Below are 21,847 nucleotides of genomic sequence, written 5' to 3' on the forward strand. Positions count from 1 at the left end.
CAAAGTTCCACAGATTCCCTGGTGGTTCTGTAGTCTGGAGTGAGAGTGGGCCGACTTTTGAAGTCTTTCGCTTCGGCGCCTGCTCCTTTTCCCTTAGCTGCTGCTTCAACGACTTGGAAACGCCTCTCCACCTCTCCACTCTCAGACGCCGCTCTCTCTAACCCAGGTTCCTCTCTCTCTCTCTCTGTTTGCCTATCTATCTCCCTCCTGTACTTACAAATGATACCTTGAGAATCTGAGCAACCAAAATACATATACACTAATGGGTTTTCCTGAATGTAAGTGAAAGGACTGTTTGATTCATTTGGTTGGGTACGAGAATTGTGCCCTGCATATGCATCTTAGGCAATCTTTGCCTTTGAGTTTCATATGGGTTTTAGAAGTAGTAGGTTAGGGAAGCTTGAAAAGTAAAAACTTTGCTGTATGTGAAGAAGAGGTGGTTGATTCTTGGGTGTTTTGTCTTTTGACTTTGCACTTACATTTGCTTCCTTTATAGTGTGTTTGCTCAGGTGTTTTGATTGATTTCGTCAAGTATATCTGAATAAAGCATCCCATGAGGAGATGTACTTGTTGAATAGTTATTAAAATCCTTAGTGCTAAAAACCCAGTTGCCCCTTTTGTTTCCCTTTAAATGTAAGAAAAAAAAAGCAAAATTCTTGTTTTTATAGTGACCCATGACTGGTGAAGCCTAAGAGATACTACGTGATCAGCTTAGATTACAGTTGAGTGTAAAACTATTGACCAACTTTCTTCTAATGAATCATTAATGCCAGGAAGATTGAAGAAAATCTTGAGAAAGCTGTGTGGGGTTCCCTCATGGAAGCTATTGTTAAAAGCCTTGACTATGTTCTCCCAGTAAATGAAGAGATTTGATGTTTATGTGTGTTATATTGAACTGTTTCTATAAGAAGTGTGTCTGGTCTTGAAACTGAAGCCTGGTGATTAAGAGGAAGTTCTTAATGGATGATGCTACAGGCTGAAGAATCCTTTTGGGACACTTAAGCAGTTGGTCTTTAAGACTCTAGGTTTGGGGGATTTCTTATAACCCCATTTGTGCATTCGCAGTCTTCTAGGTCTCGTGAGAGGAAGCAAAAGGTGATGAACTTAAGCTAGCTTTTGTGATTCTCTTTTTTATTGTTCCTTTAATAACTGACTTGCATTAATGTGTGCGCCAAGTTGCACCAGTGCATTTATAAAGTATATGTTAAAAAAGAAAGCAAAATGAACCTATGCTTCGGTTTACATTTTGACGGGCCCTTTTATTCCATTTCTTTCTTCAATTGAATTATCATTGGAATGAAGGGGATCTGAGTAGAATGAATCTAGTGTTGTAAAATTCCCAGTCCTTTAGGTTTCAAAGTAAGAATGCATGCGAGGAACATAATCTATTCATCAATGTGAGGGAACAAAGTGGTGAGTTTGGAGTTTCGACTACCAAGTTTGTGATAAAAGTCAACCTAATTGATTCTTCGGATCAGGCAGTTCTGTCAATCGGTATAAGAGACTATCAGTTTGCTCCCATAACCACTTGGAGCACTACATGTCTTTCATAGTTCTTAAATGGTTGTAGTAATAAGACTTAAGTATGTTTGTCAACAACAACTTCTGTATTTTATATTTTTGCCTTCATTATGGCTCCTCCAGGTGATTACTTCAAATGTAATAGATTTTCTTTTTGAAGAAGCTTTAAATGAACTTGTGAGGTACTTTTGTGAGTTGATATGGGGGTATCATTGGTTGACCATTTTACTGGGGATTTGCTTTACATTTCTAGTATGTGGACTTCAGGAGATTGTGTTGAACTTGTGCCCTGTCTACTGTTTGTTTTACCCTAATGAATCTCCCTTGGCTTACTGATATCATTGCCAGAGTTATCTCTTTATGCTCATCACAATTACATTAGGTAATAGATTACAGGACCCTTCCCCTATGTGATTGGTCTAAACCCCATGTAACTATCCATGTAGCCCATGTAAACCATGTTCCAAAGGGGTCTAATACTGTTATGGATGATTGGCTAATATAAGGGTCACCACAGAGGTTTGGCTTTTTATTTAATCCTCTCTCAGAACTTTTTAATTGGTTATTGCAATTTTTTTATTTTTATTTATTTTATTTATTTTTTGGAAGAAATACAAGAACCAATTGGTTCTTGCTTTCAACATCTTTTACTACCAAAGCATGGAATAGAGTGCTGCTTGTTTGATTCCAGGATGCACAACTGTGGGAAAATGACTTTGGAACACATACGCCAGAATGCCTTAACCACGACATGCTTTCTATAACCTATTAAATTCTTCTGGTATATTAGAATCTAAGTTTTTCTTCTGAAATATGATCATATAAGGATACAAATGTCCTGAAACTCTTTATGACCATATAAATTTTTGGTTTATTACTTTCATTGCACATATGGTTTCCATTCATTACTAATTGCACATAGTCATTCTAGGAGCCTAAGTAATATATCAGTTCAACTTGTATAGAAGTTGTCCAAATAATGTTTCTCGTAGTTTATCCCTTTTAAATAGTAATCTTGCACCAATAGTACACTTGATGTTCGTACTTTTTTGAAGAGGTCATGAGTGATTATGATCATTCCATCTAATAGACTTGTTGCAGTTTTTTTTTTTTTTAAATGAAAAGAGAAATGACATGCATTGCCACCCATTGAGTTAGTACTTTCTATTGAAAAACATATCGTGAACCCTCTCCCAACATCACGTAGGCTTTGCTAAATTCGATATTCTGTTCGATACATTTGATGAAGGTTTTGTAACTGAATTATTATAACAGGTAAAGCTAAGGTTGTTTTAAAGAAAGGGAAAACCCAGTTATTTCGGGATGGAAGCCCGATGGTCTATAGCGGTGCAGTTGATAGAATAATTGGCAGACCTCCACCTACAACAGGAGATGTTGTTTTTGTTACTGATGGAACCCAAAAGCCAATTGGATGGGGTTTGTATAATTCAGTCTTTATGTTTTGTGTACGTCTCATGCAATTAGAAGAAGACGCAAGAAGGTACAAGTTTCATGTGGCTATAATTTATTCTTTTTGTACTATTTCATGTAATGGCGATCAAGCTACTAGGCAGCAGAATGAAGTCCTTGTTTTTGGATTGCAGAGATTCATCTTCTATTTTGAATATGGAGAAGTTGCTAGAGACAAGGATCGATGATGCTATAGATTTACGTAGGCGAATAGGGCTTCCTTCTGGAGTTACTAATGCATATCGTCTCGTGAATAGCGAAGGGGACAGGCATGCATCTTCTCTGCCAAAAATTCTATTAATTTCTTTTGAATGAGATAATTCTATCAATTTCATTTATTATTTATTTATCTTGATAAATAGCTCTATAGTTTTTTTTGTGATTACAGTGAGGTACGAAATCATGAGTCTTATAGTGAAATACTTGAATGATGCCTGGGGAAAGTAAAATTGCAAAGTGTGGCAAAACCATTTTCCTACTGTGCTTTTTCCAAATTCCAATGAAGTGTGTTACATTGATATCTTTTGTATCTGTAAGGCTTGCAAGAGCATTTGCATTATGCACTTAGGGATCTTGGTTTAATCATATATCAAAGGTTTTGTACATAGCGGAAAGTGGGATAGGGATGTACCACCCATTACCTGCATTTACTACCATGTTGTAGTAGACCTTTTTCTCTTTTTGTTTTTTGAGTCGGTAAATGTGGCTAATATCTGGGACAAGCTTCAAAACCTATACCTCCCTCATAGAAAATGGGAGTCCCACTACTAGATCAAATGATTGCTGGCGAAGAATGTCATAATTGAAAGGACTATGGAAAAACCATAGTCTATGTTCATCCACGTCCTCTAGAAGAATGGATGGTGATGGAGTGAGAGTGGGGCTTATGAAACTGGGCATGACCCCAATGGTTGGTCCCATTTACTCTCCATTATAATACATGGTTTAAGTGGACAGTGTATAACCCAATAGACTGATTTCTTCATATCCCATTAGATTTTAGTCTACTTCCCAAAATTGTAACTGCTTTACCCCTTTTTTATTGATAATGGAATAAGAAAAAAATTTTGTACCGCAAGTTCACCGTCTCTTGACAATCCCATTGGACATGCATATGTGCCACCTAATTGGCCTACCTCTCCATGAAAGACTTGAAGAACCAATCCGCTTTAATACTCTACATGGTGACAGTGGGACATTTCACTGATTCTGTTTAGGTAATATCTGGGAAAATACGAAACACAGCTGGTATGTCAGTCTTTTGCGGATGGCTTTACGGTCAGGAATGAAATATAGAAACTTTGTGCTTGGGGAAGTAAAACTAAGTCAATTATCTGTTATCAGGGATTGAGTTTACTTTTTGGGACAAGTATTTAATGGGCATGTTTTCAATAGGCTTTTTCTTAGTAGAGAGCTTATTTGAGACAGAAATATCTCCTCGGTTGATTCTCCACCATGCGCTGAAGGTAGAACAGTCATAGTTAAAATCCATGAATTGAAAACAATGTTCAAAACCACGGCTCAAACAAGGTATTCGGCCCTGCTGAGTTGAGTTACTTGGGTGACTAGTCTGAGCCAATGCGAGGGCTAAAAAAGGCCCCCAAAAAATACGAAAAAATGCCAAAAACCCCTAAAATAGTAAAAACCTAAAAAAAAAAACAACCAAATTTAACATATATAAACCATGAAATATGAGAAAATTGAAAAACAATCGAAAAAATCCTAAAATATTGGAAAAATAAGAAAAAACGGAAAAAACATGAAAAATTGAAAATATGATTGTATAGTTATTTACAAACTATTTATAAGGCTGATATCCTAATCTTTGTATTGGGATACCTCATGAAATCTTCCTTATACTGCTCAAATCAAAACCCACAAACCAATTCTGGATTTCGTGTTCAATGCAGGCAAACCGAGCTCTTAAAAGTTTGGATGAATAGATTTTAAATTGAGGAAAATGTAGGAGTTTTTTTTTTCTTGAGTAAAAAAAAAACTGGTGTTGAATCAAAAGCCTAGAAATAAGCTTGCAATCCAAAGCTCTTCAAGATTCCACCCAAATATGCAAAGAAATTGTAAGTTTCTTGAATTCGGGCAAACCCTAGCCTGAAACTTTCGATCTCAAAAGCTGTGAAATCTGATTTCTTCTCTTGAATCCAATGCTTTTAATGTGTGGACCAAGCAATAATCTAGGCTTTAAAGAGGGCAAAAATTGGCTTTTTTTTTTTTTTTTGGGGAGGACACTCTAGGGCCCAAAATCAAAGAAAAAATGAAAATGGGAGGCGAATTTCTACCCCTCCATTTTATACTTAAACAGTGTAGAGTACTCTACCAACTTGCCTGTGTGCTACAAACTTGGGCCAAGGCCGAGTGACTCTCCAAGTGCGAGATGACTCAGGCTAGTCTTTGATCACTGATTAAAAATACTAAAATAGTTAAAATGTAATATATATGGTCAACCAAATTGTCTAAAATTTGATGATATCACTATTTGTCTCTGTATCATTAGAACCTTCAGAAAAAAATTATGAGCAAATGTTTATTTCCCATTTTCGCAGATCTGATCTGTTGATATTCTTGCTGTTTTCAATCTCTTTCTTGGTTTCTCCTGGAAGTAGTTAGTATGTAACTTCTACATATACGGGTTTACAGTCCTTGCAGGTTGTCTGGTCTCATAATTGATGTTTTGGAGACTTTGCTGTTATTGCTTCACCAGCTGCTTGGGTTGAGAAATATAGATCAGAGATAGAAATACTTGTTCGGAGAATCAGTGAGATAAATCATTTGAAATGGAGGCCATATGCTGAAATCTTAAAAGAAGAAGGAGTGCATTTAGATGAACCAAATGCATCTGATCTATCAAATATTGATGAAAGAGTGAAGGTAGCATTCCTTTTCACTCTATATGCATTCTTATGTTTTATTTTCAATATGATTGATTACACTCTGTATTAGTTTTTGCTTATTACTTTGGAGAAAAGGCTTTAAGATTCTGTTTGACTTTGAGTTTGTTTGGTGACCCCGTGGGGAATTGCATAAAGGAGTATATTAGTTTTCTTGCCCTAGCCCTTTCTCTGTGGGCCTGATATTTGGTACTTTAAGATGATCTGTTGCATTATTCCTTTGAGTCAACAATATTGTGCTTGAAAATTTGGAGGACAAAGTGTTTTCCTTTTAATAGTACTGAGTTATAAAGCTTCACGGTATATGATCAATGCTGAACTTATCCCAGACATTTATAGAAACAATCACCATGTCAATACACTTCCTAGTAAGCATATTACTACAAACTTATGTGTAAAATTTCCTCTTAAGCAAGGTGTAGGTTTGCGCATCGAGAGATTGGAGTGCCTATTCGTTGAGAAGGACTTCCCCAAGATATCAATCATTTATGAAGCGAAAAATGGCAGAATACGTCATGACCTCATTAGCCAACACCATTCATGTATGAAATAACATTCAATTTCATCATTCTTGGTATTAGCATGAAAAGCTGGTCTGGCTGCCAAATACGTTGCACTTTATAGTTAACAAACTAATACAGAAAGCCCTTAGAGAAAACCAGATCATGAGTGGTCAAATGCCCTCAAGAGAAAGAAACCCAGCTATGCGTTTGGGATATTTTTGATTATTGAGGCTTGTGTAGATTATTGATCAGCCCTGAGGAGATTGTAGTGGGTCAAACATCCCGTAGCTGGGCTTCAGGTGAAATCCTTATTAAATATGATTCCTTCCCCACGTGTCTGAATTGATTGGCTTGGACATACCTTTTTGAGAGACTTGTAGATTTCCAGAAGGGTGCGGTAGAAATGTAATTTTGTTGGTACTCTGAATATTAAATAATCTTTTGGTCTTATAAGTGAATAATCTGGCATTCTCTACTTCGAACTACTTTGTTTTTTTCATGTCTTATATGCATTGCAATCATTGCATAAGCTAAGGACCAGGCTTGTGCCCCAGCTAAGGTCTAGGCTTCCATTCTCACCTAACGCATTCAAAAACCATTAACGATTTCAAAAATCGGGTAGGGGCTCATTATCCCCACTGAATTACCCAAAAAAAAAAAAAAAAAAAAATAATTGCATAAGCTTTGAAGTGTAGTCCAGCCAGCTGAATAAATTGAGCACTATTGCTGGAGGATATACGCCCTTTCAATGTCTGAGTTCATTCACAACTTCCTAATGTAATGAAAATGATATTGCTAGCTACTGATGGCTGGTGTTGCAGCCTTTATATGGTTTCCATTATACCATTTTGTCTACATTATTGATTATTTGTTTTAATTATAGAAAATACTATTGAGTACTTGGTTTGGATAATGCTTATCAACTTACTTTCGGCAATTTTGCGAGGTTCTGGAGAATGGGATTCATTATCAGGTCTTACTTGATGGACAAAAAACAGGGTTTTATGCAGATCAGCGAGAAAGTCGTCTCTTCATATCTTCGATTTCCAAGGGTAGTAAAGTATTAGATGTTTGCTGTTACACTGGTGGATTAGTTTATATGCAGCACATGGAGGTGCTATTGAGGTTACTGGTATGTTTTTTTAAACATTTCTTGCTATATCTCACCTAATAAATCACTTTCATTGAGTTTTCATCTTCTAGTATTTTTTTGGAAGAATGGTCATATTCGCATTGAGAAAGTGTACCATGTAGTGCATATATATGGTGTTGTAGTGCACAGCCAGTGCAAACCTTCCATTCATCATTTTTCTGATGACAATAATACTGATCATCATATTTCTGATGACAATGGTTCTTTTCTTCTGATCATCATATTTTCTAATGACATTGGACACAGTTAATCTCTAATGTCTATCATTGGAAATGAAGGGTGGAGGACTTGGCTGTGTACCATATACCATTCATGTTTAATTGGAGAATGGTTCGTTGGATATCATGCTGATGCATTGAATGATATTAGTGCCTTTTAACTTCTTCCTCTCAGAGTACACTTAGGGATTGATTTCTATTGCATTGAATGTTCAAATTTGACATGGATATCTTAGTTGGGCTAGAGTGGAAGTATCATAGATGACTTGTACTGATGGACTTTACTTTGTCAGGCATTGATTCTTCATCCTCTGCCTTGGAGACTGCCAAAGAAAATGTCCTTCTAAATAATATGGATCCGAACAGAATTTCATTTTTAAAGGAAGATGTATCTGAGTTCATGAAAAATGCTGCTTCTAGAGGGGAAGCTTGGGATCACGTTATATTGGATCCGCCAAAGCTGGCACCCTGTCATAAGGTATAGTGGTATACTAATATATTGTTATGAATACACCGATGCTCTTCTATTTTTATTGATGTTGCATACACTCCACTCCAACTAGTGTTAGTGTTACCAATCCAAAAAACTCATTTGCAACCAGGGCTTATATTGATGAGGATTTTTAAGAAAGAATGAATAGAAGTGTTTTAACTTTTGTAAATGTTGTGAAATATTGTGGATCGAAGTACAATGGTAAATACTTTTAAGTGTTATTTTGATCTGTTCATGAAGCATAAATTACTTCTCTTTCTTTTCTCATCCAGTTGATAGTCCTTTATTAGAAAAATACTGAAAGGAAAAAATGCAAATTTCAGGTTCTCCAACGTGCTACTGGCATGTACCGGAATTTGAATTCATTGGCATTGCGAATAACAAAGAGAGGTGGTCTTCTTATGACATGTTCTTGTTCAGGAGCTATGACAGAGTGGAACTTTCCTACGCAGTCTTCAGGAAAGTATAAAAACTAGCCGGATGAATTGCTCTATTTTATTTATATGAGAATATCCATTTCTTAATTTTTCATACTTATGATTCAGTTTTTGTTAAAGATTATATGCTGGCTTGTAGGCAGCTAATGGATTTGATGATTGCTAAGAATGATTTTGTTTGTGTATGGGTGCGCTGTGTGTAAAAGGAACTTTAATAATTACAATAGCGTTCATGGGAGTATCTTTTAATAAAAAATACACGATTCGAATTTTGAAAAATCAAAAGCTTGGATTTAAGATTCAGGGAAGCAATGTATTTTGGTGGCTGTAAATGGTTACAGTCTTCCTCCAAGGGGGATGTAAAAGAGGGTTAGAATGAACACACCCGCCTACCCAAATGGATTTTTAGAGTTGGAACTCTTAAACATATTAATTTCAAGCTTCCCACAGTATGCATAAGATGCTTTTTTAGGGATACCTTGACTTTTAGGCTCCCCTGAATAAAGAAAAAAAACTTGCCTGAGATGGCCATTGCTAGTTTTTAAACAAGCTTGTGTAACTTGAGTGAGTCCAACTTTGGCTCGCTCACGTTTCTTCCATAGGGGCTGCAAAATGAGTTTCTCATCCTTACTCTCTTGTGGGAAATTGGGCTGAAATGGCATGATCTAAAAAAGCGGGGAGCATCACAATAGGATGACCTCTTGATTTCTGTGGCTGTGTGGCAATCTTGATGGTAAATTTTAAGCTTCTAAGAACTTTCAGGAATATATCTAGAGAGATGAGCAATTATTCCTCTAGAAATATAATATAATTAAATAAAAATATTGGGCTTAAAAGCTAGATTCTTCTTTTCGGCTGTCCCCCCGTTTTAGAACATGGCTATACCCAGCCTATTCATATTCAAAGATTGCTATTTATTGCCACCCACTTGTCTGGTTTCCATTAACAAGTGCTTTAATTTTGATCTGATCATGAGTAAGCGCTTACTGTTAATCAGTCATTTAAATTGCCAAGAAAACAATCATAATGATAATGGATTCTTTCTTTGGATTTTTGAGGGTTTAACTTTTGGGAGTAAGGCCTTCTAGTGGTCACTACTATATGCATATTCACTACTGGCTATGATATTGCATTATTCATTCTCCTTACCTAAAAAGAATGGGAAATGAGGAAAGCATACTGTAGTCTGATGGGCTCTGATTTGCATTATATCAAGCTTACACCTGCCATCCATTCATACTGATGGACGAGTGGGACCTACCCATGGGCAGTTAATCTGCAATTATCTGCTAGTGGGAACAAACAGTAGATGTGTTTGGAGTACCATATACCTTTAGTCCATAACTATCTGCTAGTGGGAACAAACAGTAGATGTACTTGCATTATGCGAAAAGGATAGATGAGAGGCTAAATCCACCTTTCTCTTGAATCTCAACCAAGCAATAATGGAGGAAAAACATGGCTAAGCAATAATGGAGGAAAAACATGGCTGCATATCAAGCCAAGAGAAGCTTCTTTCATAAAATAAATTTCATTCCAAGTAATATAAGCCTCCCAAAATTTGACGTCCACTCTTTTATAAGCCTATAAAATCTTAAAATTAACTTGGACCCAAGTGAACGCTTAAGAATCTAAAATACCCCGACAAAAATTCCATAAATACCTGTGTGAACAGTAACATGTGAACAATAACACATGAACAATATTCTTCATACAGCAATACAATGTTAACATTATCAAAAACAAATAACACATGAGCAGTACCAGGAACAATACTAGTGCATAATAAATAAAAAATAAAAAATATAGAAAACCCTAGAATCCCTTCTAATATACCGCTTATCATACCTCATTGTTACATACAAATTACACTTGCAATTATAGCATCATGGAGCTTCTAGTATATAGAAAAAAAATAGAAAAGAAGCACCATAATTCAAATGTCCCATTTTCAAGATACCAAGATACAAGACATAACTGACAAACAAAGTTTTAAAAATGTAATGAAACATTCCACATTTGCAATCCATTATACCACACAATTCAATATACCACATTTCTAAGGAAAAATGATGAATTTACGCAAAACTATCGTACATATAAGGAAAGGATAGTAAGAATAACATTAGTAAATCTTATCACCAAAGGTAGCAAAGAGCTTAAGAGAGGATAACATGAGAGGATGATATATGGTACAAGACTTAAATTGTAGATAGTATGAGAGGGTGGTGAGTATCAGAGTGCCCGTTTATTGTCTCACGTAATTCTGGGTGGACAATTACATGTTTGTAAATGGAGGAGCTCATCATAAAAGATAAAATAAAACGATAAAATTCAACAAGTAGTGCAGGCCTATGACCAATGACCAAAGACCCAACTAGTACTTGAGAACCGAGGAGCGAAGCTCATCAAGGCCATCTTCAATGGGAAACGCAGCTTAGTTGCCAGGCATATGGTCAGGGGATGTACGAATGAGTGGACAGGGGAAGAGGGAGAGAGAGAGAGAGAGTTAATTAAAAAAAAAAAATTTAAAATAAAGGAGAGGGATCCAAATCTCACCTTGGGATTTGGATTGAAATCTAAGGATGATGCGGGAGGGTATAGGAAAAAACATTACTCTTTTAATTTTTTGTGTACGATTAAGACCAAATAGATTTTGAGATCATAAGTATTTAATGTATATTAATGCACACCTATTATTAAAATATTATATTCCACAAATAATTTTGTGATCCCCGAAGGAGTACAATGCCCTTTAGCATGTACACGAGAAAACCTATATATCTTCTTTTTGTTGGTAAAATATAAGAATGCATTTTTCTTAAACTAATATGAAGTAAAAAAGAAATTAATAATAAGTGTTAGTTTGAAGAAATTGTTATATAATTTAGTCATGCGGTTCTACTCTTTTCCTTGTCCTTCCTTATGAGCATTTAAAGTTAAAGTTGACGTGTACTGTGGGAAAAATGACACATCATCATTTCTCTTTTGGGAAATATGGACTTGACGTGTACTTACTATAGGAGATTGCACTCATCATCATTTATCTTTTGGGAAATATAGATTGGATTATCCAGTCGTTTTTGGGGAAAGATAAATATTTGAAAGGAAAAAGATTTGGTATGCCAATGGCCTGGATTATCCAGGCATCTTTTTAACGGTAGGATGGACAGTCGCTTGCGTTAACATAAAGAGAGAGTGCGTAGTGGAGGCCAGAGAAGGGGAGAGAGTGCGTGGTGGAGGCGAGAGAAGGGGAGAGATACAGTAATGGCTACAAAGAGAGAGAATGAGATTAATGGAGGTTGGAGACTAAAGATCTTTGAGTTCGAACTTTGAAACAGGAAGGAGAGAGAGAGATGGGGAGAGATATGGGAGACGAAAGAGTACGACAAGAAGATGATTATGGGGTTTGGTACTTTTATGCTAACCCAAGCGGCTGTCCATCCTGCCGTTAAAAAGCACATGGATAATCCAGGCCCTTGGCATACCACATTTTTTTCCTTTCAAATATCTATCTTTCTCCAAAAAACGGTTGGATAATCCAGTTCATATTTCCCAAAAGAGAAATGATGATGAGTGCAATCTCCCAAAGTACGTACACGTCAAGTTCATATTTTCCAAAAGAGAAATGATGATATGTCATTTTTCCCACAGTACACGTCAACTTTAACTTTAAATGCTCATAAGGAAGGACTAGGAAAAGCGTGGAACTGCACGACTAAATTATATAACAATTTCTTTAAACTAACACTTATTATTAATTTCTTTTGCACTTCATATTAGTTAAAGAAAAATGCATTCTTATATTTTACCAACAAAAAGAAGATATATAGGTTTTCTCGTGTACATGCTAAAGGGCATTGTACTCCTTCGGGGATCACAAAATTATTTGTGGAATATAATATTTTAATAATAGGGGTGCATTAATATACATTAAATACTTATGATCTCAAAGTCTATTTGGTCTTAATCGTACACAAAAATTAAAAGAGTAATGATGTGTCCTATATCCTCTCGCATCGTCCTTAGATTTCAATCCAAATCCCAAGGTGAGATTTGGATCCCTCTCCTTCTTTATTTTAATTTTTTTATTTTATTAACTCTCTCCCTCTTCCTCTGTCCCCTCATCCGTACATCCTCTGACCATATGCCTGGCATTTCTGTGCATCTCTTGCTCTCTCTCCTTAGTCTCTCCCCTCTCTCAATGGGAAACATAGCTTAGTTGGGGTCATCTATCTTTGAGGACCCCCTCCCAAGCTTCTTCCCCACAACAACATCATCCCCGAGGACTCCTGCTGGCCTCCTCTAGTGCCTTCCCTCCTGTATTGATTACTGAATCTTTTTCTTCTGAAGAAGACCTATTCCTCGATCGCGCAATTGGTCACGAAAGCCTTATAAGAAGTTGGAGGTAAATGAAAAGAAGGAGAAAATGTTGAAATCCACAAAAGTGGATTTCACAGGGGAGATTGTTGTAGTTGAGGAAGTTGTTCCAGTTTCAGACTTGATCTGGAACAGGGCTCCCAAAAGGAGGCGGCCTCGAAGGAGAGAGGTCCAGAGACTAACCAGGGGTGGGAAAGAATTCCACATTCACTGATGTGACGGATATGTGGAGTTCTTGTTCTTGCTTCCTTCTTTTGTTGCCTGGTGCTTGCAGCGGCTTTTCATTCCTTGTGTTGTTTATTTCATACTGTGAAATCCGCCCCTTCATGAACTTCATTATGGATCAGTTTATATTGGTCCAAGAATTCTAAATTCAGCTTCATGTACTTATATATTTAATTTCGTTGATTAGTATGGAACCCTTTTTATAATATGTTTAAATCAAGCATTATCCACTGAACATTTTGATACATATATTTTTAATAGAGATAAAGAAGAAATGAATAAAATGCATATATATATATACACCCTTGATTATGCATATTCTTCATTTCTTCTTTTATTGTTTAGCTCTTGTTCAACATGTGCAGTGGTTACATGTATCCATATGCGGTGGTTACATGTCTCCTGAGTAGGTTTTGAACATGCGTATCTCATTGAACTCAGATATCTATAGTTTTGGTGTTTTGCTATTGGAAATTATCAGTAACTTTATCCACCTCAAACAAGTAGGGTACTCCCTTCATTTTGTTGGGGCTGCTTAGGTCGATCAATTATCTGTAGTGTCCTTGCTTATTTGATTTCCATAATCTGAACATAGAAAATTTAGGTGTTTTGAAAGATATTCTTTATGGAGGTAATTGTTGTCTGATGGGAGAACCGTAGAGTTGATGGATCATTCTCTTGGTGAGACATGGCCATGAAACCAAGTTTTCAGATGTCTCCGTGCCTTTTTATTGATCTTTGGGTTTTTATGGTGATGCATTTTTTTGTGAGTTTTTGGGGTTTGTTGTGCTATGTTTTTGATAAACTTACTAGAGGGGAGTTGAAAGAAATGTGAGCACCCATGTTCATTTGGTGCTGGTGCTACTAAGTTGTTCTAGTTGAAAACTTTTGTATTAAATACACAAGGGTGCGGTTTGTTTTGAGCCTACCTTCAAAGACACTTTTTCCAATAGAACATGTGTTGGCATTTCAAATACACTTTTTCCACTTCTTGATAGACCACGTAAACTTATTGAAAAGCACATGAGGGAAAATGTACTATACTATATATTATAATGAATAGTACCTACTTCTTGATAGACCACGAAAACTTTTATCCTATATTATAATTAGTACCTAACATCCACTATGAATGTTTATCACAAACGGTAGATGATTAACTATTGCCCAATTTTATAGCCTCCCAATTCATTTAGTTTGATGAGTTCACTCCACTCAAAGCGTGGGTAGCGACTGTTGGGTAAGATTACCTCTAACGAAATATAATATTATGTTATAGACCACTTTTATATAAAAAGATATTTATATACCATTCAATTCTATTGGATTTTGAAGCAAGTCATGCATACTTGAAACTACATGATTTGAGATCTAGTGGCCGATAGTGAATGTGATCACCTTGTATAAAAAAGAAATGGTCTTATGAGGTTTTTCACCTTTTCAATTCTTCTCAATGTTGATTACTGGGTTCAATCTCTCTCTCTCTCTCTCTCTCTCTCTCTCACTTTATGCCTTCAAAATTATATTTGTTGAGGTGATCTATTGATTGATTCTAATTCATTTTGTTGACACAGTGAGTTGCTTGTGCTTTTTTGTTTGTTTTCTTTTTTTTTTTGCAAACTATTTTGACCGAGTAATGATCCTATGAGACCCTCTCCTACCCAAGTGTATGCGATCCCACCTCATGGCCATAGTATCCACATCCACATATCGAGAAAATGGGTTGGCAGTTATGTCCCGGTTAACCCATAGAGAGAAGCTTTCTCTTTCGAAGCACACCTTACATCAATAGTATAAGGTTGACACCTTATGCAAACCTCGCCCCTTTTTTAATGAACTAGAAAACTTTACAAGGTTATCCTTCCAAACGGTTCTTACCTTCTATCTTTTTATCTTGGCATCCGAGAATATTGCAATTTTGGGTACATCCAAACTTGTACCTAGATATGGAGAGTGAAGAAGACAAGACTTAGAAAGACTGAGTCTGGGCGTTGTCTTTTTCACTCTATATTTGAGACTTTCTATCTCCAATGAAAACCTCTAATTTTTGTTTGTGCAGTGCACTAGCTTATGTATCACAAATTTCTTTGATAGAAAAGTCTATTGCTAGACTATTAATCTTTAGGGAAGTATTTGATGAATCTAGTAACACCCTCAATTGTATGAAAAATTTTGAATCTTGCTACACATTATCTAGACCGTCCATTTTCAAGATTTACATAGGCTTAGGGGTCTAGTTGATTTTAACCATTTTTGGAGTTCAAAATTTTATAAATGAAAATGAAAATAGATTTTAGATAATCTTGAAAAAAAATTACACCAAAATTCCATATTATGATAAAATTTAGAGGTGCACCTTAATTGGATTGTTTAAGGTTGCAATTTGTAACCTTATAGAAACCACACCCTAAACAAAATCAGCCTTTTTTGTTTTGGAATTATTATAGGCACAATTAAATGCCCATTGCAGGTATGAATCACCGACTATAATGAACATATAAATAGAAGTAGCACCCTCCATTGTACGAAAAAATTTGAATCTTGCAACACATTATCTAGACCGTCCATGTTCAAGATTTACATAGGCTTAGGGATCTACTTGATTTTGACCATTTTTGGAGTTTAAAATTTTATAATTGAAAATGAAAATAGATTGTAGATAATCTTAAAAAAAAATTACACCCAAATTCCATATTATGATAAAAATTAGAGGTGCACATTAATTGGATTGTTTAAGGTTGTAATTTGTAATCTTTTAGAAACCACACCCTATACAAAATTAAGCCTTTTTTTTTGGGAATTACTATAGGCAGAATTAAATGCCCATTGCAGGTATGAATCACTGACTACATTGAACAAATAAATAAACATGGAGTTAATGCCCGAGTTCTAAGGGATCGCAATCCGGGATTTCATAAATCGAGAACCTTATACTTTCGGGATCGGGATCCACTTTCCTCGTGAGTGAGCTCCATAGATTATAGGATCGGGGTCACAACCTTGTTAGGTTAGGCTCTAGTTCTGAGAGCGTCGGGATCGCGATCTTAAAATTCTGAGAGCAGGGAGCTAATTTGTTCAGGAACCACATCTATAATGATGCGGAACGCGTTCCGTGAGACAATGCGAGCGAGATCCGTAAAGGAACGCGTTCCGTGAGACAATGCGAGCGAGATCCGTAAAGTAAAGGGAGCAAAATCCGTTGTGTATGGGATCGAGATCCGTGATATAGCGGGAGCGAGATCTGTTGTGAATGGGAGCGAGATCCCTGAAGTAGGGGGAGCGAGATCCCTGAAGTAGGGGGAGCGAGATCCCTGAAGTAGAGGGAGCGAGCTCCGTTGTTAATAGGATCAAGAATCCTAAACATTGGAGCGAGATCCAAAAAAAAATTGAAACGGGTTCTGAGCGAGATCCCGGCTCGGGATGGTCGTGGGGTGAGTTTGATGCCCTTCACTGTTATGAAACATTTTGGGGATATTTGGAAGTTAGTAATGCTATAATTCGCAGGTAGTTCATATAACCAGATATACAAGTGGTGTAGCAGATGGTTTGTGGCTTCAACACATTGGGGGTTAGAGAAGAAGACATGGAAGTGTGGAACTAATCCTATCCTTGGAGTGGGGGCATAGATTTGTGTAACCGTTGTCTTTGAAGTTAGTAATGCTATAATTAGCAGGGAGTTCATCATATAACTAGGTATGCAAGTGGTGTAGCCAGATGGTTTGTGGCTTCAACACATTGGGGGTTAGAGAAGATGACATAGAAGCGTGGAATTAATTATATACTTGGAGTGGGGGCATAGGATTTGTGTAATCGTTGTCTTTGTGTTACATATGTTCTGGTTGTTTTAATACACCTGAATCACGAACCAATCCGCGTTCCAGGATTAAGAGACTATTATAGTGCTTCCTCTAGATTAAGAACAATCCTTTTATCTGACTTGCTAGTCCCTTCGGTCATGTTCCACAGATTCACGAGGTGATTGCTCCTTCAAGATTTGATGCTTTCTACATCTTACTGATAGAAAAAAATCTCTGAATATGGTTCGCTTGGGTTGAAACACAAATTGTTTCCTTTATTTAATGCTAATACCCTGGTGGCAATGATAAAAACCAATTGTGAAGCTATCGGCCCTGAATTTCTGATTCCTGACATCGTTTGAGACTTGGGTATCAGTAGCATGAAGGTGCCATTTATTTCCCTGGCATCATTCATGACCCACTGGGAAGTCTGAGCATTGCGCTGAGTTCCCTTGTTTATTACTTCCTTTCTGTGAGGGGTCTTAAAGCTGCTTCGCTTCCTTCATGCTTAGAATTGAAACATGAAATTAGTCTGCTCACTACTTCAGGATTATGTTATCTCTTCATAATTTTAGATAGAAACACAAAATTAGTCTGCTCGCTGCTTCATGAATATTAGTATGTAATGTTGTTATTCCCTGTTGATTGCTGGGTCGCATAAAGATTATATGAGACAAGTAAAACATTTGAATCAACCGACATTGGTGTGAAAGGCTTATTTTAGGAATGAAATCCATAGCTACTGGGATCTCCCAACTAGGTGGCCATCCCGGTGGTCCCACACTCGTGGAGTTAAATCTTGGGGGGATCCTGCTTCTATCTGGGGGGAACACGATTCGAGTAACTCGGGGATCTATTGATATTTGATGTAAATCACATGCATGTTAGATTGATCTTTTATAAGGAAACAAGTCTAAAATGCATATCCATTGGAAAGGAAAGCAGCTATGCTGCAAAATCATGTTCTATATATGTATCAGAGAGAAAAGTGATACTGTTACCGCAAGCTCCCCAACTCGAGATCCTTGAAGTCCAGGGTGTACGGACAACAATTCCAGCCATAGGGTGCTTCTAGCCTATCACGATCACCCGCTCTCTATCCCAGTTCTACTGATGCCAGTCCCGATCCCAACAAGTATGATGAGATCTCCCTTGCACTGCCATTGACTTGTCATTCCTTAGTCTGCGGTATGTTTCAAGAACTAAAAGTTTTAAAGCTCCTGTATATCTCTTTTTATTTTTAGCCAGGAAACACCAAGTGTTCTGGGCCTTTCCCAATGTATAACTGATTATTCCCAATGGATTAGGAATCAACTGACATTGGCTTGAAAGACTCCTTTTAGGGATAAAGTCCCATCTCATCATTTCTGGCTTAGTAAAATCAACCCCTTGGTGTTTGGCTACTTATTGATTATAAGAAAGAAAAATCAACACTTTGTGTCACCACCATCCATATTCTTGTTTGCCATGCTCTTTGCTCTAAGGTTTTGGTTCTCTAGCACAATCCTGATTTAGTTCTGAAGTAAGTATTTTAGGTGTCTGTCCTAAAAAAACAGGTTTACTCTATTTGTGATATCCTGCTAAATTATCACACAGAATGAAAATCGACCTGCGGACTTCAGATTTGGTACCTTCAATAGTTTCATTGTGCTTTTGTTCAGCTCAGAGATGTTCCTTAAATTTTAATATTATGTTATCTTTATCAAAACAATATTATGTTATATTTATCCTAGAATAGTGAAAATATGCTAGGTGAGATTCATATAATTAGAATGGAGGTTCCATGTTTCGAGGAAGGATAAGTCTTTTATGATCTCCTTGTGTCAATGAAGGCTAATTGGCTATGCAATAACTTTTTAAGTTTCGCATTGTTATTTCAAGAGTGCATTGTAAAGAAATTGATCAAAAGCAGGCATTATGTGACTTAGGCCCTGTCTGGACTCTGGATGCATGTACAAGTGCCGGCTTATACATGCACACCGTTTGATGCCAAGATTATTGCTGCTATTAGATACAGTGTGTGCCAATTTTCATGCACAAAATGCTATGTATTAGTGATGGTGCCATTCTTATAAAAGTCATTTTGCCTTCATTCATGATAGGCTGCTGCACCATAAGCCCACAATGTAGGCGGCTTATTGGTGCATCCAGTTGGGGCCTAATTCATTACTTGACCATAATTTTCTGCTGGATCTTCAATGTTTGATCAAATTCATGATATGAAATCTTGCTATTAAACGTCAAAAGTACTTTTTTGAATCTGTTGTACAATTTGCCCGTATAACATTTTTCCATCCATCTTGGTGCTGGCCATTTTCTGCCCTTCCAGGGCAGCATATTTTGTATACTGTAATACCTCTTTTACTGTAATGCAAAGTTAACAGATTCAAAAAATAAAATGAAAAAGGAATCCTCAAACTGAAACCTGTTGTTGATATTTATCCCTACTCAAGATACGATGGCCATGGCATCTTGGAGCTGTCTTCTGCTGTAACCGAACCAGTGTGTCCATAGTTCACTGGCATTTGACTTGACCAACTATAAGCTAGAATCTACACGTGACTTATATTTGAGCGAGCATGTAGCTAAGCCTTGTTATTCATAATTTACACACCCATGCACACAGATACATACTTGCATGTAATCCAGGGTAGATATTATGAGTTGTGGTTGTATTTGTTGGAAATCAGGTATTTTAGTCGATGCTTTGGATAGAACATATTGTAACAGCGCATCTAAGATGTATTAGGGAGTTCTCTTGAGATAGAACATATACTTACATTGCGATGGTCTTAATATTTTTCAGGAAACCTTTTCTTTGTGTTCTCTGACAGTTAATCTTTCACGGAGCTTAGCTGAATAGAAATTCTTAACGATGTTTTAGTTGTGGTGGTTCTTTGATCCACAGTGATGCTCTTGATGCACTGGGCCTGGTTCGCTACTGCTGCCGGCGCATGCTGATGACTCATGTCGACCTCATTGAAAAGCTCTTGAACTACAACAGTAAGTCTCATTCCAATCGCCCCAATTTCGTGTTTTCTTAAATCTCATATTTATATGTTGTTTGTTCTTTTTGTAGCTCTCGAGAAAAATGAAACCAGCTAAAATGGGTGCTGTGCTGGGAAGAAAATGGCCCCACACACAGGGGACTTTGGACTTGTATGGCTGGTTTTGCCGCCATCCCCCACACACAGGGGACTAAGTTTTGAGCTACAGAAACTATGATGTGCCATGTGATTTGGTGATTGCAACAAAGAGCATGTCTTTTGTATTGTAAGGTAAACCAGCTGAAGCTATTAGTAAAAGCATGCGCATCTGAGAACACACAAGAGAGACAGAGGGTAGAGAGAGAGAGAGAGGCGTAATTGATACATAGTACAGATGTTCTCTTGAACAAATTTGAAAGCAGAAAAGGCCTTACCACTATGCTTTCCATGGCTAGCTTAAACGGAAATTATGATAGAAGGTTTGAGTAGGAAGGGTGGGTTAATATTGTGCATTTGCAAAACTTTTATCTCCAAGGAAAAAATTTAAGGTCTCAACAGTGTAGAAGCAAGGGATGGTTTGAAAATTCATTGAAAGAGGTTGTTATGATGCTGGGAAAACTTCCAATTGGTTGTCGCAATTTCAATATGTATGGGTATATAAGGGAAAAAAAGAGAGAGAGTTTAAAGCACTAAAAATAGTTTTATTTTATAATACATCATCTGGATTGTCCATTTCTAGGATCTTCAAGTGGTAATAAATATATGTTAAATTTACCCTATTTTTAGAGTTAAATTTTATAAGTGAAGGTGAAAATAAATTTTTCGGACTTCCTAAGATTTTCCAACGCCAAAAATTGTATCTTCTAAAAACGGTTTAGAATTGCCCTTTCTTTGAATCTTTAAGGTTGACATCTTATACAAACTGCACCGGAATAATAATGGATAGTTATGTTTAACATAGGAGGTCACAATCGATCTTTCCCTTCGAACTTCAAATCGGGAGGCAGACTTGACTCGAAGGTCAAAAAACAAATAAAAATAAAATCTTTAACTTTGTGACACCATCATTAGTAATTCAATTTGACATTTAATTGCTAGTAGTAGCAGTAACCTCCTTTTATGAAAGATAAATTGTCTTCTAATATAGAACCCCAATAATAATATGTTAAAGAGGAGGGGTCTTGTAGAAAATAAAGGTTAAAAGTTGGTGTTGCGCTCCAGGGCAAAATCTGCTGGTGGGAAAATCCTTTTGGAGGGATATTTCTGTTGCTCAAATTGCTTTCCAATGTTTCCTTGGGAAAGCAGAACAGCTGGGAAGTCGTTTTCTCCTATTTTCTCAGGTTTGTGGTCTTGAGCATTCCCTTTCAAACCAATTTCTTTATCAAGCACTTGCAGGCGCATACCATAAAAAAGCTCCTCAGGGCAACATGGTTCCTGTGGGAGGATTTTCTTGGAAGTTTGAGATCCAAGTACCATCAGATTTTTCTTTTTATAAACAAAAAAAAGAATAAAAACTTAACATCTAAATATTTCCTTCCAAAAGTTGAACAACTCCTATTCAATCTTGGGATGCGATTTTTTTTTACACATGTAAAGTGTGGCTTTTTTCTTCCTATTCTTTATTATTATTATTCTTATGATTATTATTTGAGGTTGGTTACTATGTTCTAGAGGGAAGAAATGGAAAGTTCGCCGAGGATAGAATGGGGGAGAGTACAAAGGAGGGAGAGCAGTTTCCCTTAAATTGGAGGAGCATGACA

At 36.7% G+C, this 21,847-nt stretch overlaps 1 pseudogene across 1 annotated transcript; it reads left to right on the plus strand.

Annotated features, from left to right (window-relative positions):
- Positions 1-1,631: 1,631 nt before the first annotated feature.
- On the plus strand, positions 1,632-20,638 carry LOC105421334 (uncharacterized; annotated as a pseudogene). The gene is made up of 10 exons (XR_016049404.1): positions 1,632-1,644; positions 2,797-3,022; positions 3,126-3,260; positions 3,380-3,383; positions 5,677-5,874; positions 7,344-7,529; positions 8,062-8,246; positions 8,585-8,724; positions 20,009-20,103; positions 20,180-20,638. The product of XR_016049404.1 is annotated as an uncharacterized LOC105421334 (transcript).
- Positions 20,639-21,847: the final 1,209 nt, after the last annotated feature.

Source organism: Amborella trichopoda, chromosome 2 (genome assembly GCF_054954075.1).
Source record: "Amborella trichopoda isolate Santa Cruz 75 chromosome 2, AtrichopodaSantaCruz75HAP2 v2.0, whole genome shotgun sequence".
NCBI lineage: Eukaryota > Viridiplantae > Streptophyta > Magnoliopsida > Amborellales > Amborellaceae > Amborella > Amborella trichopoda.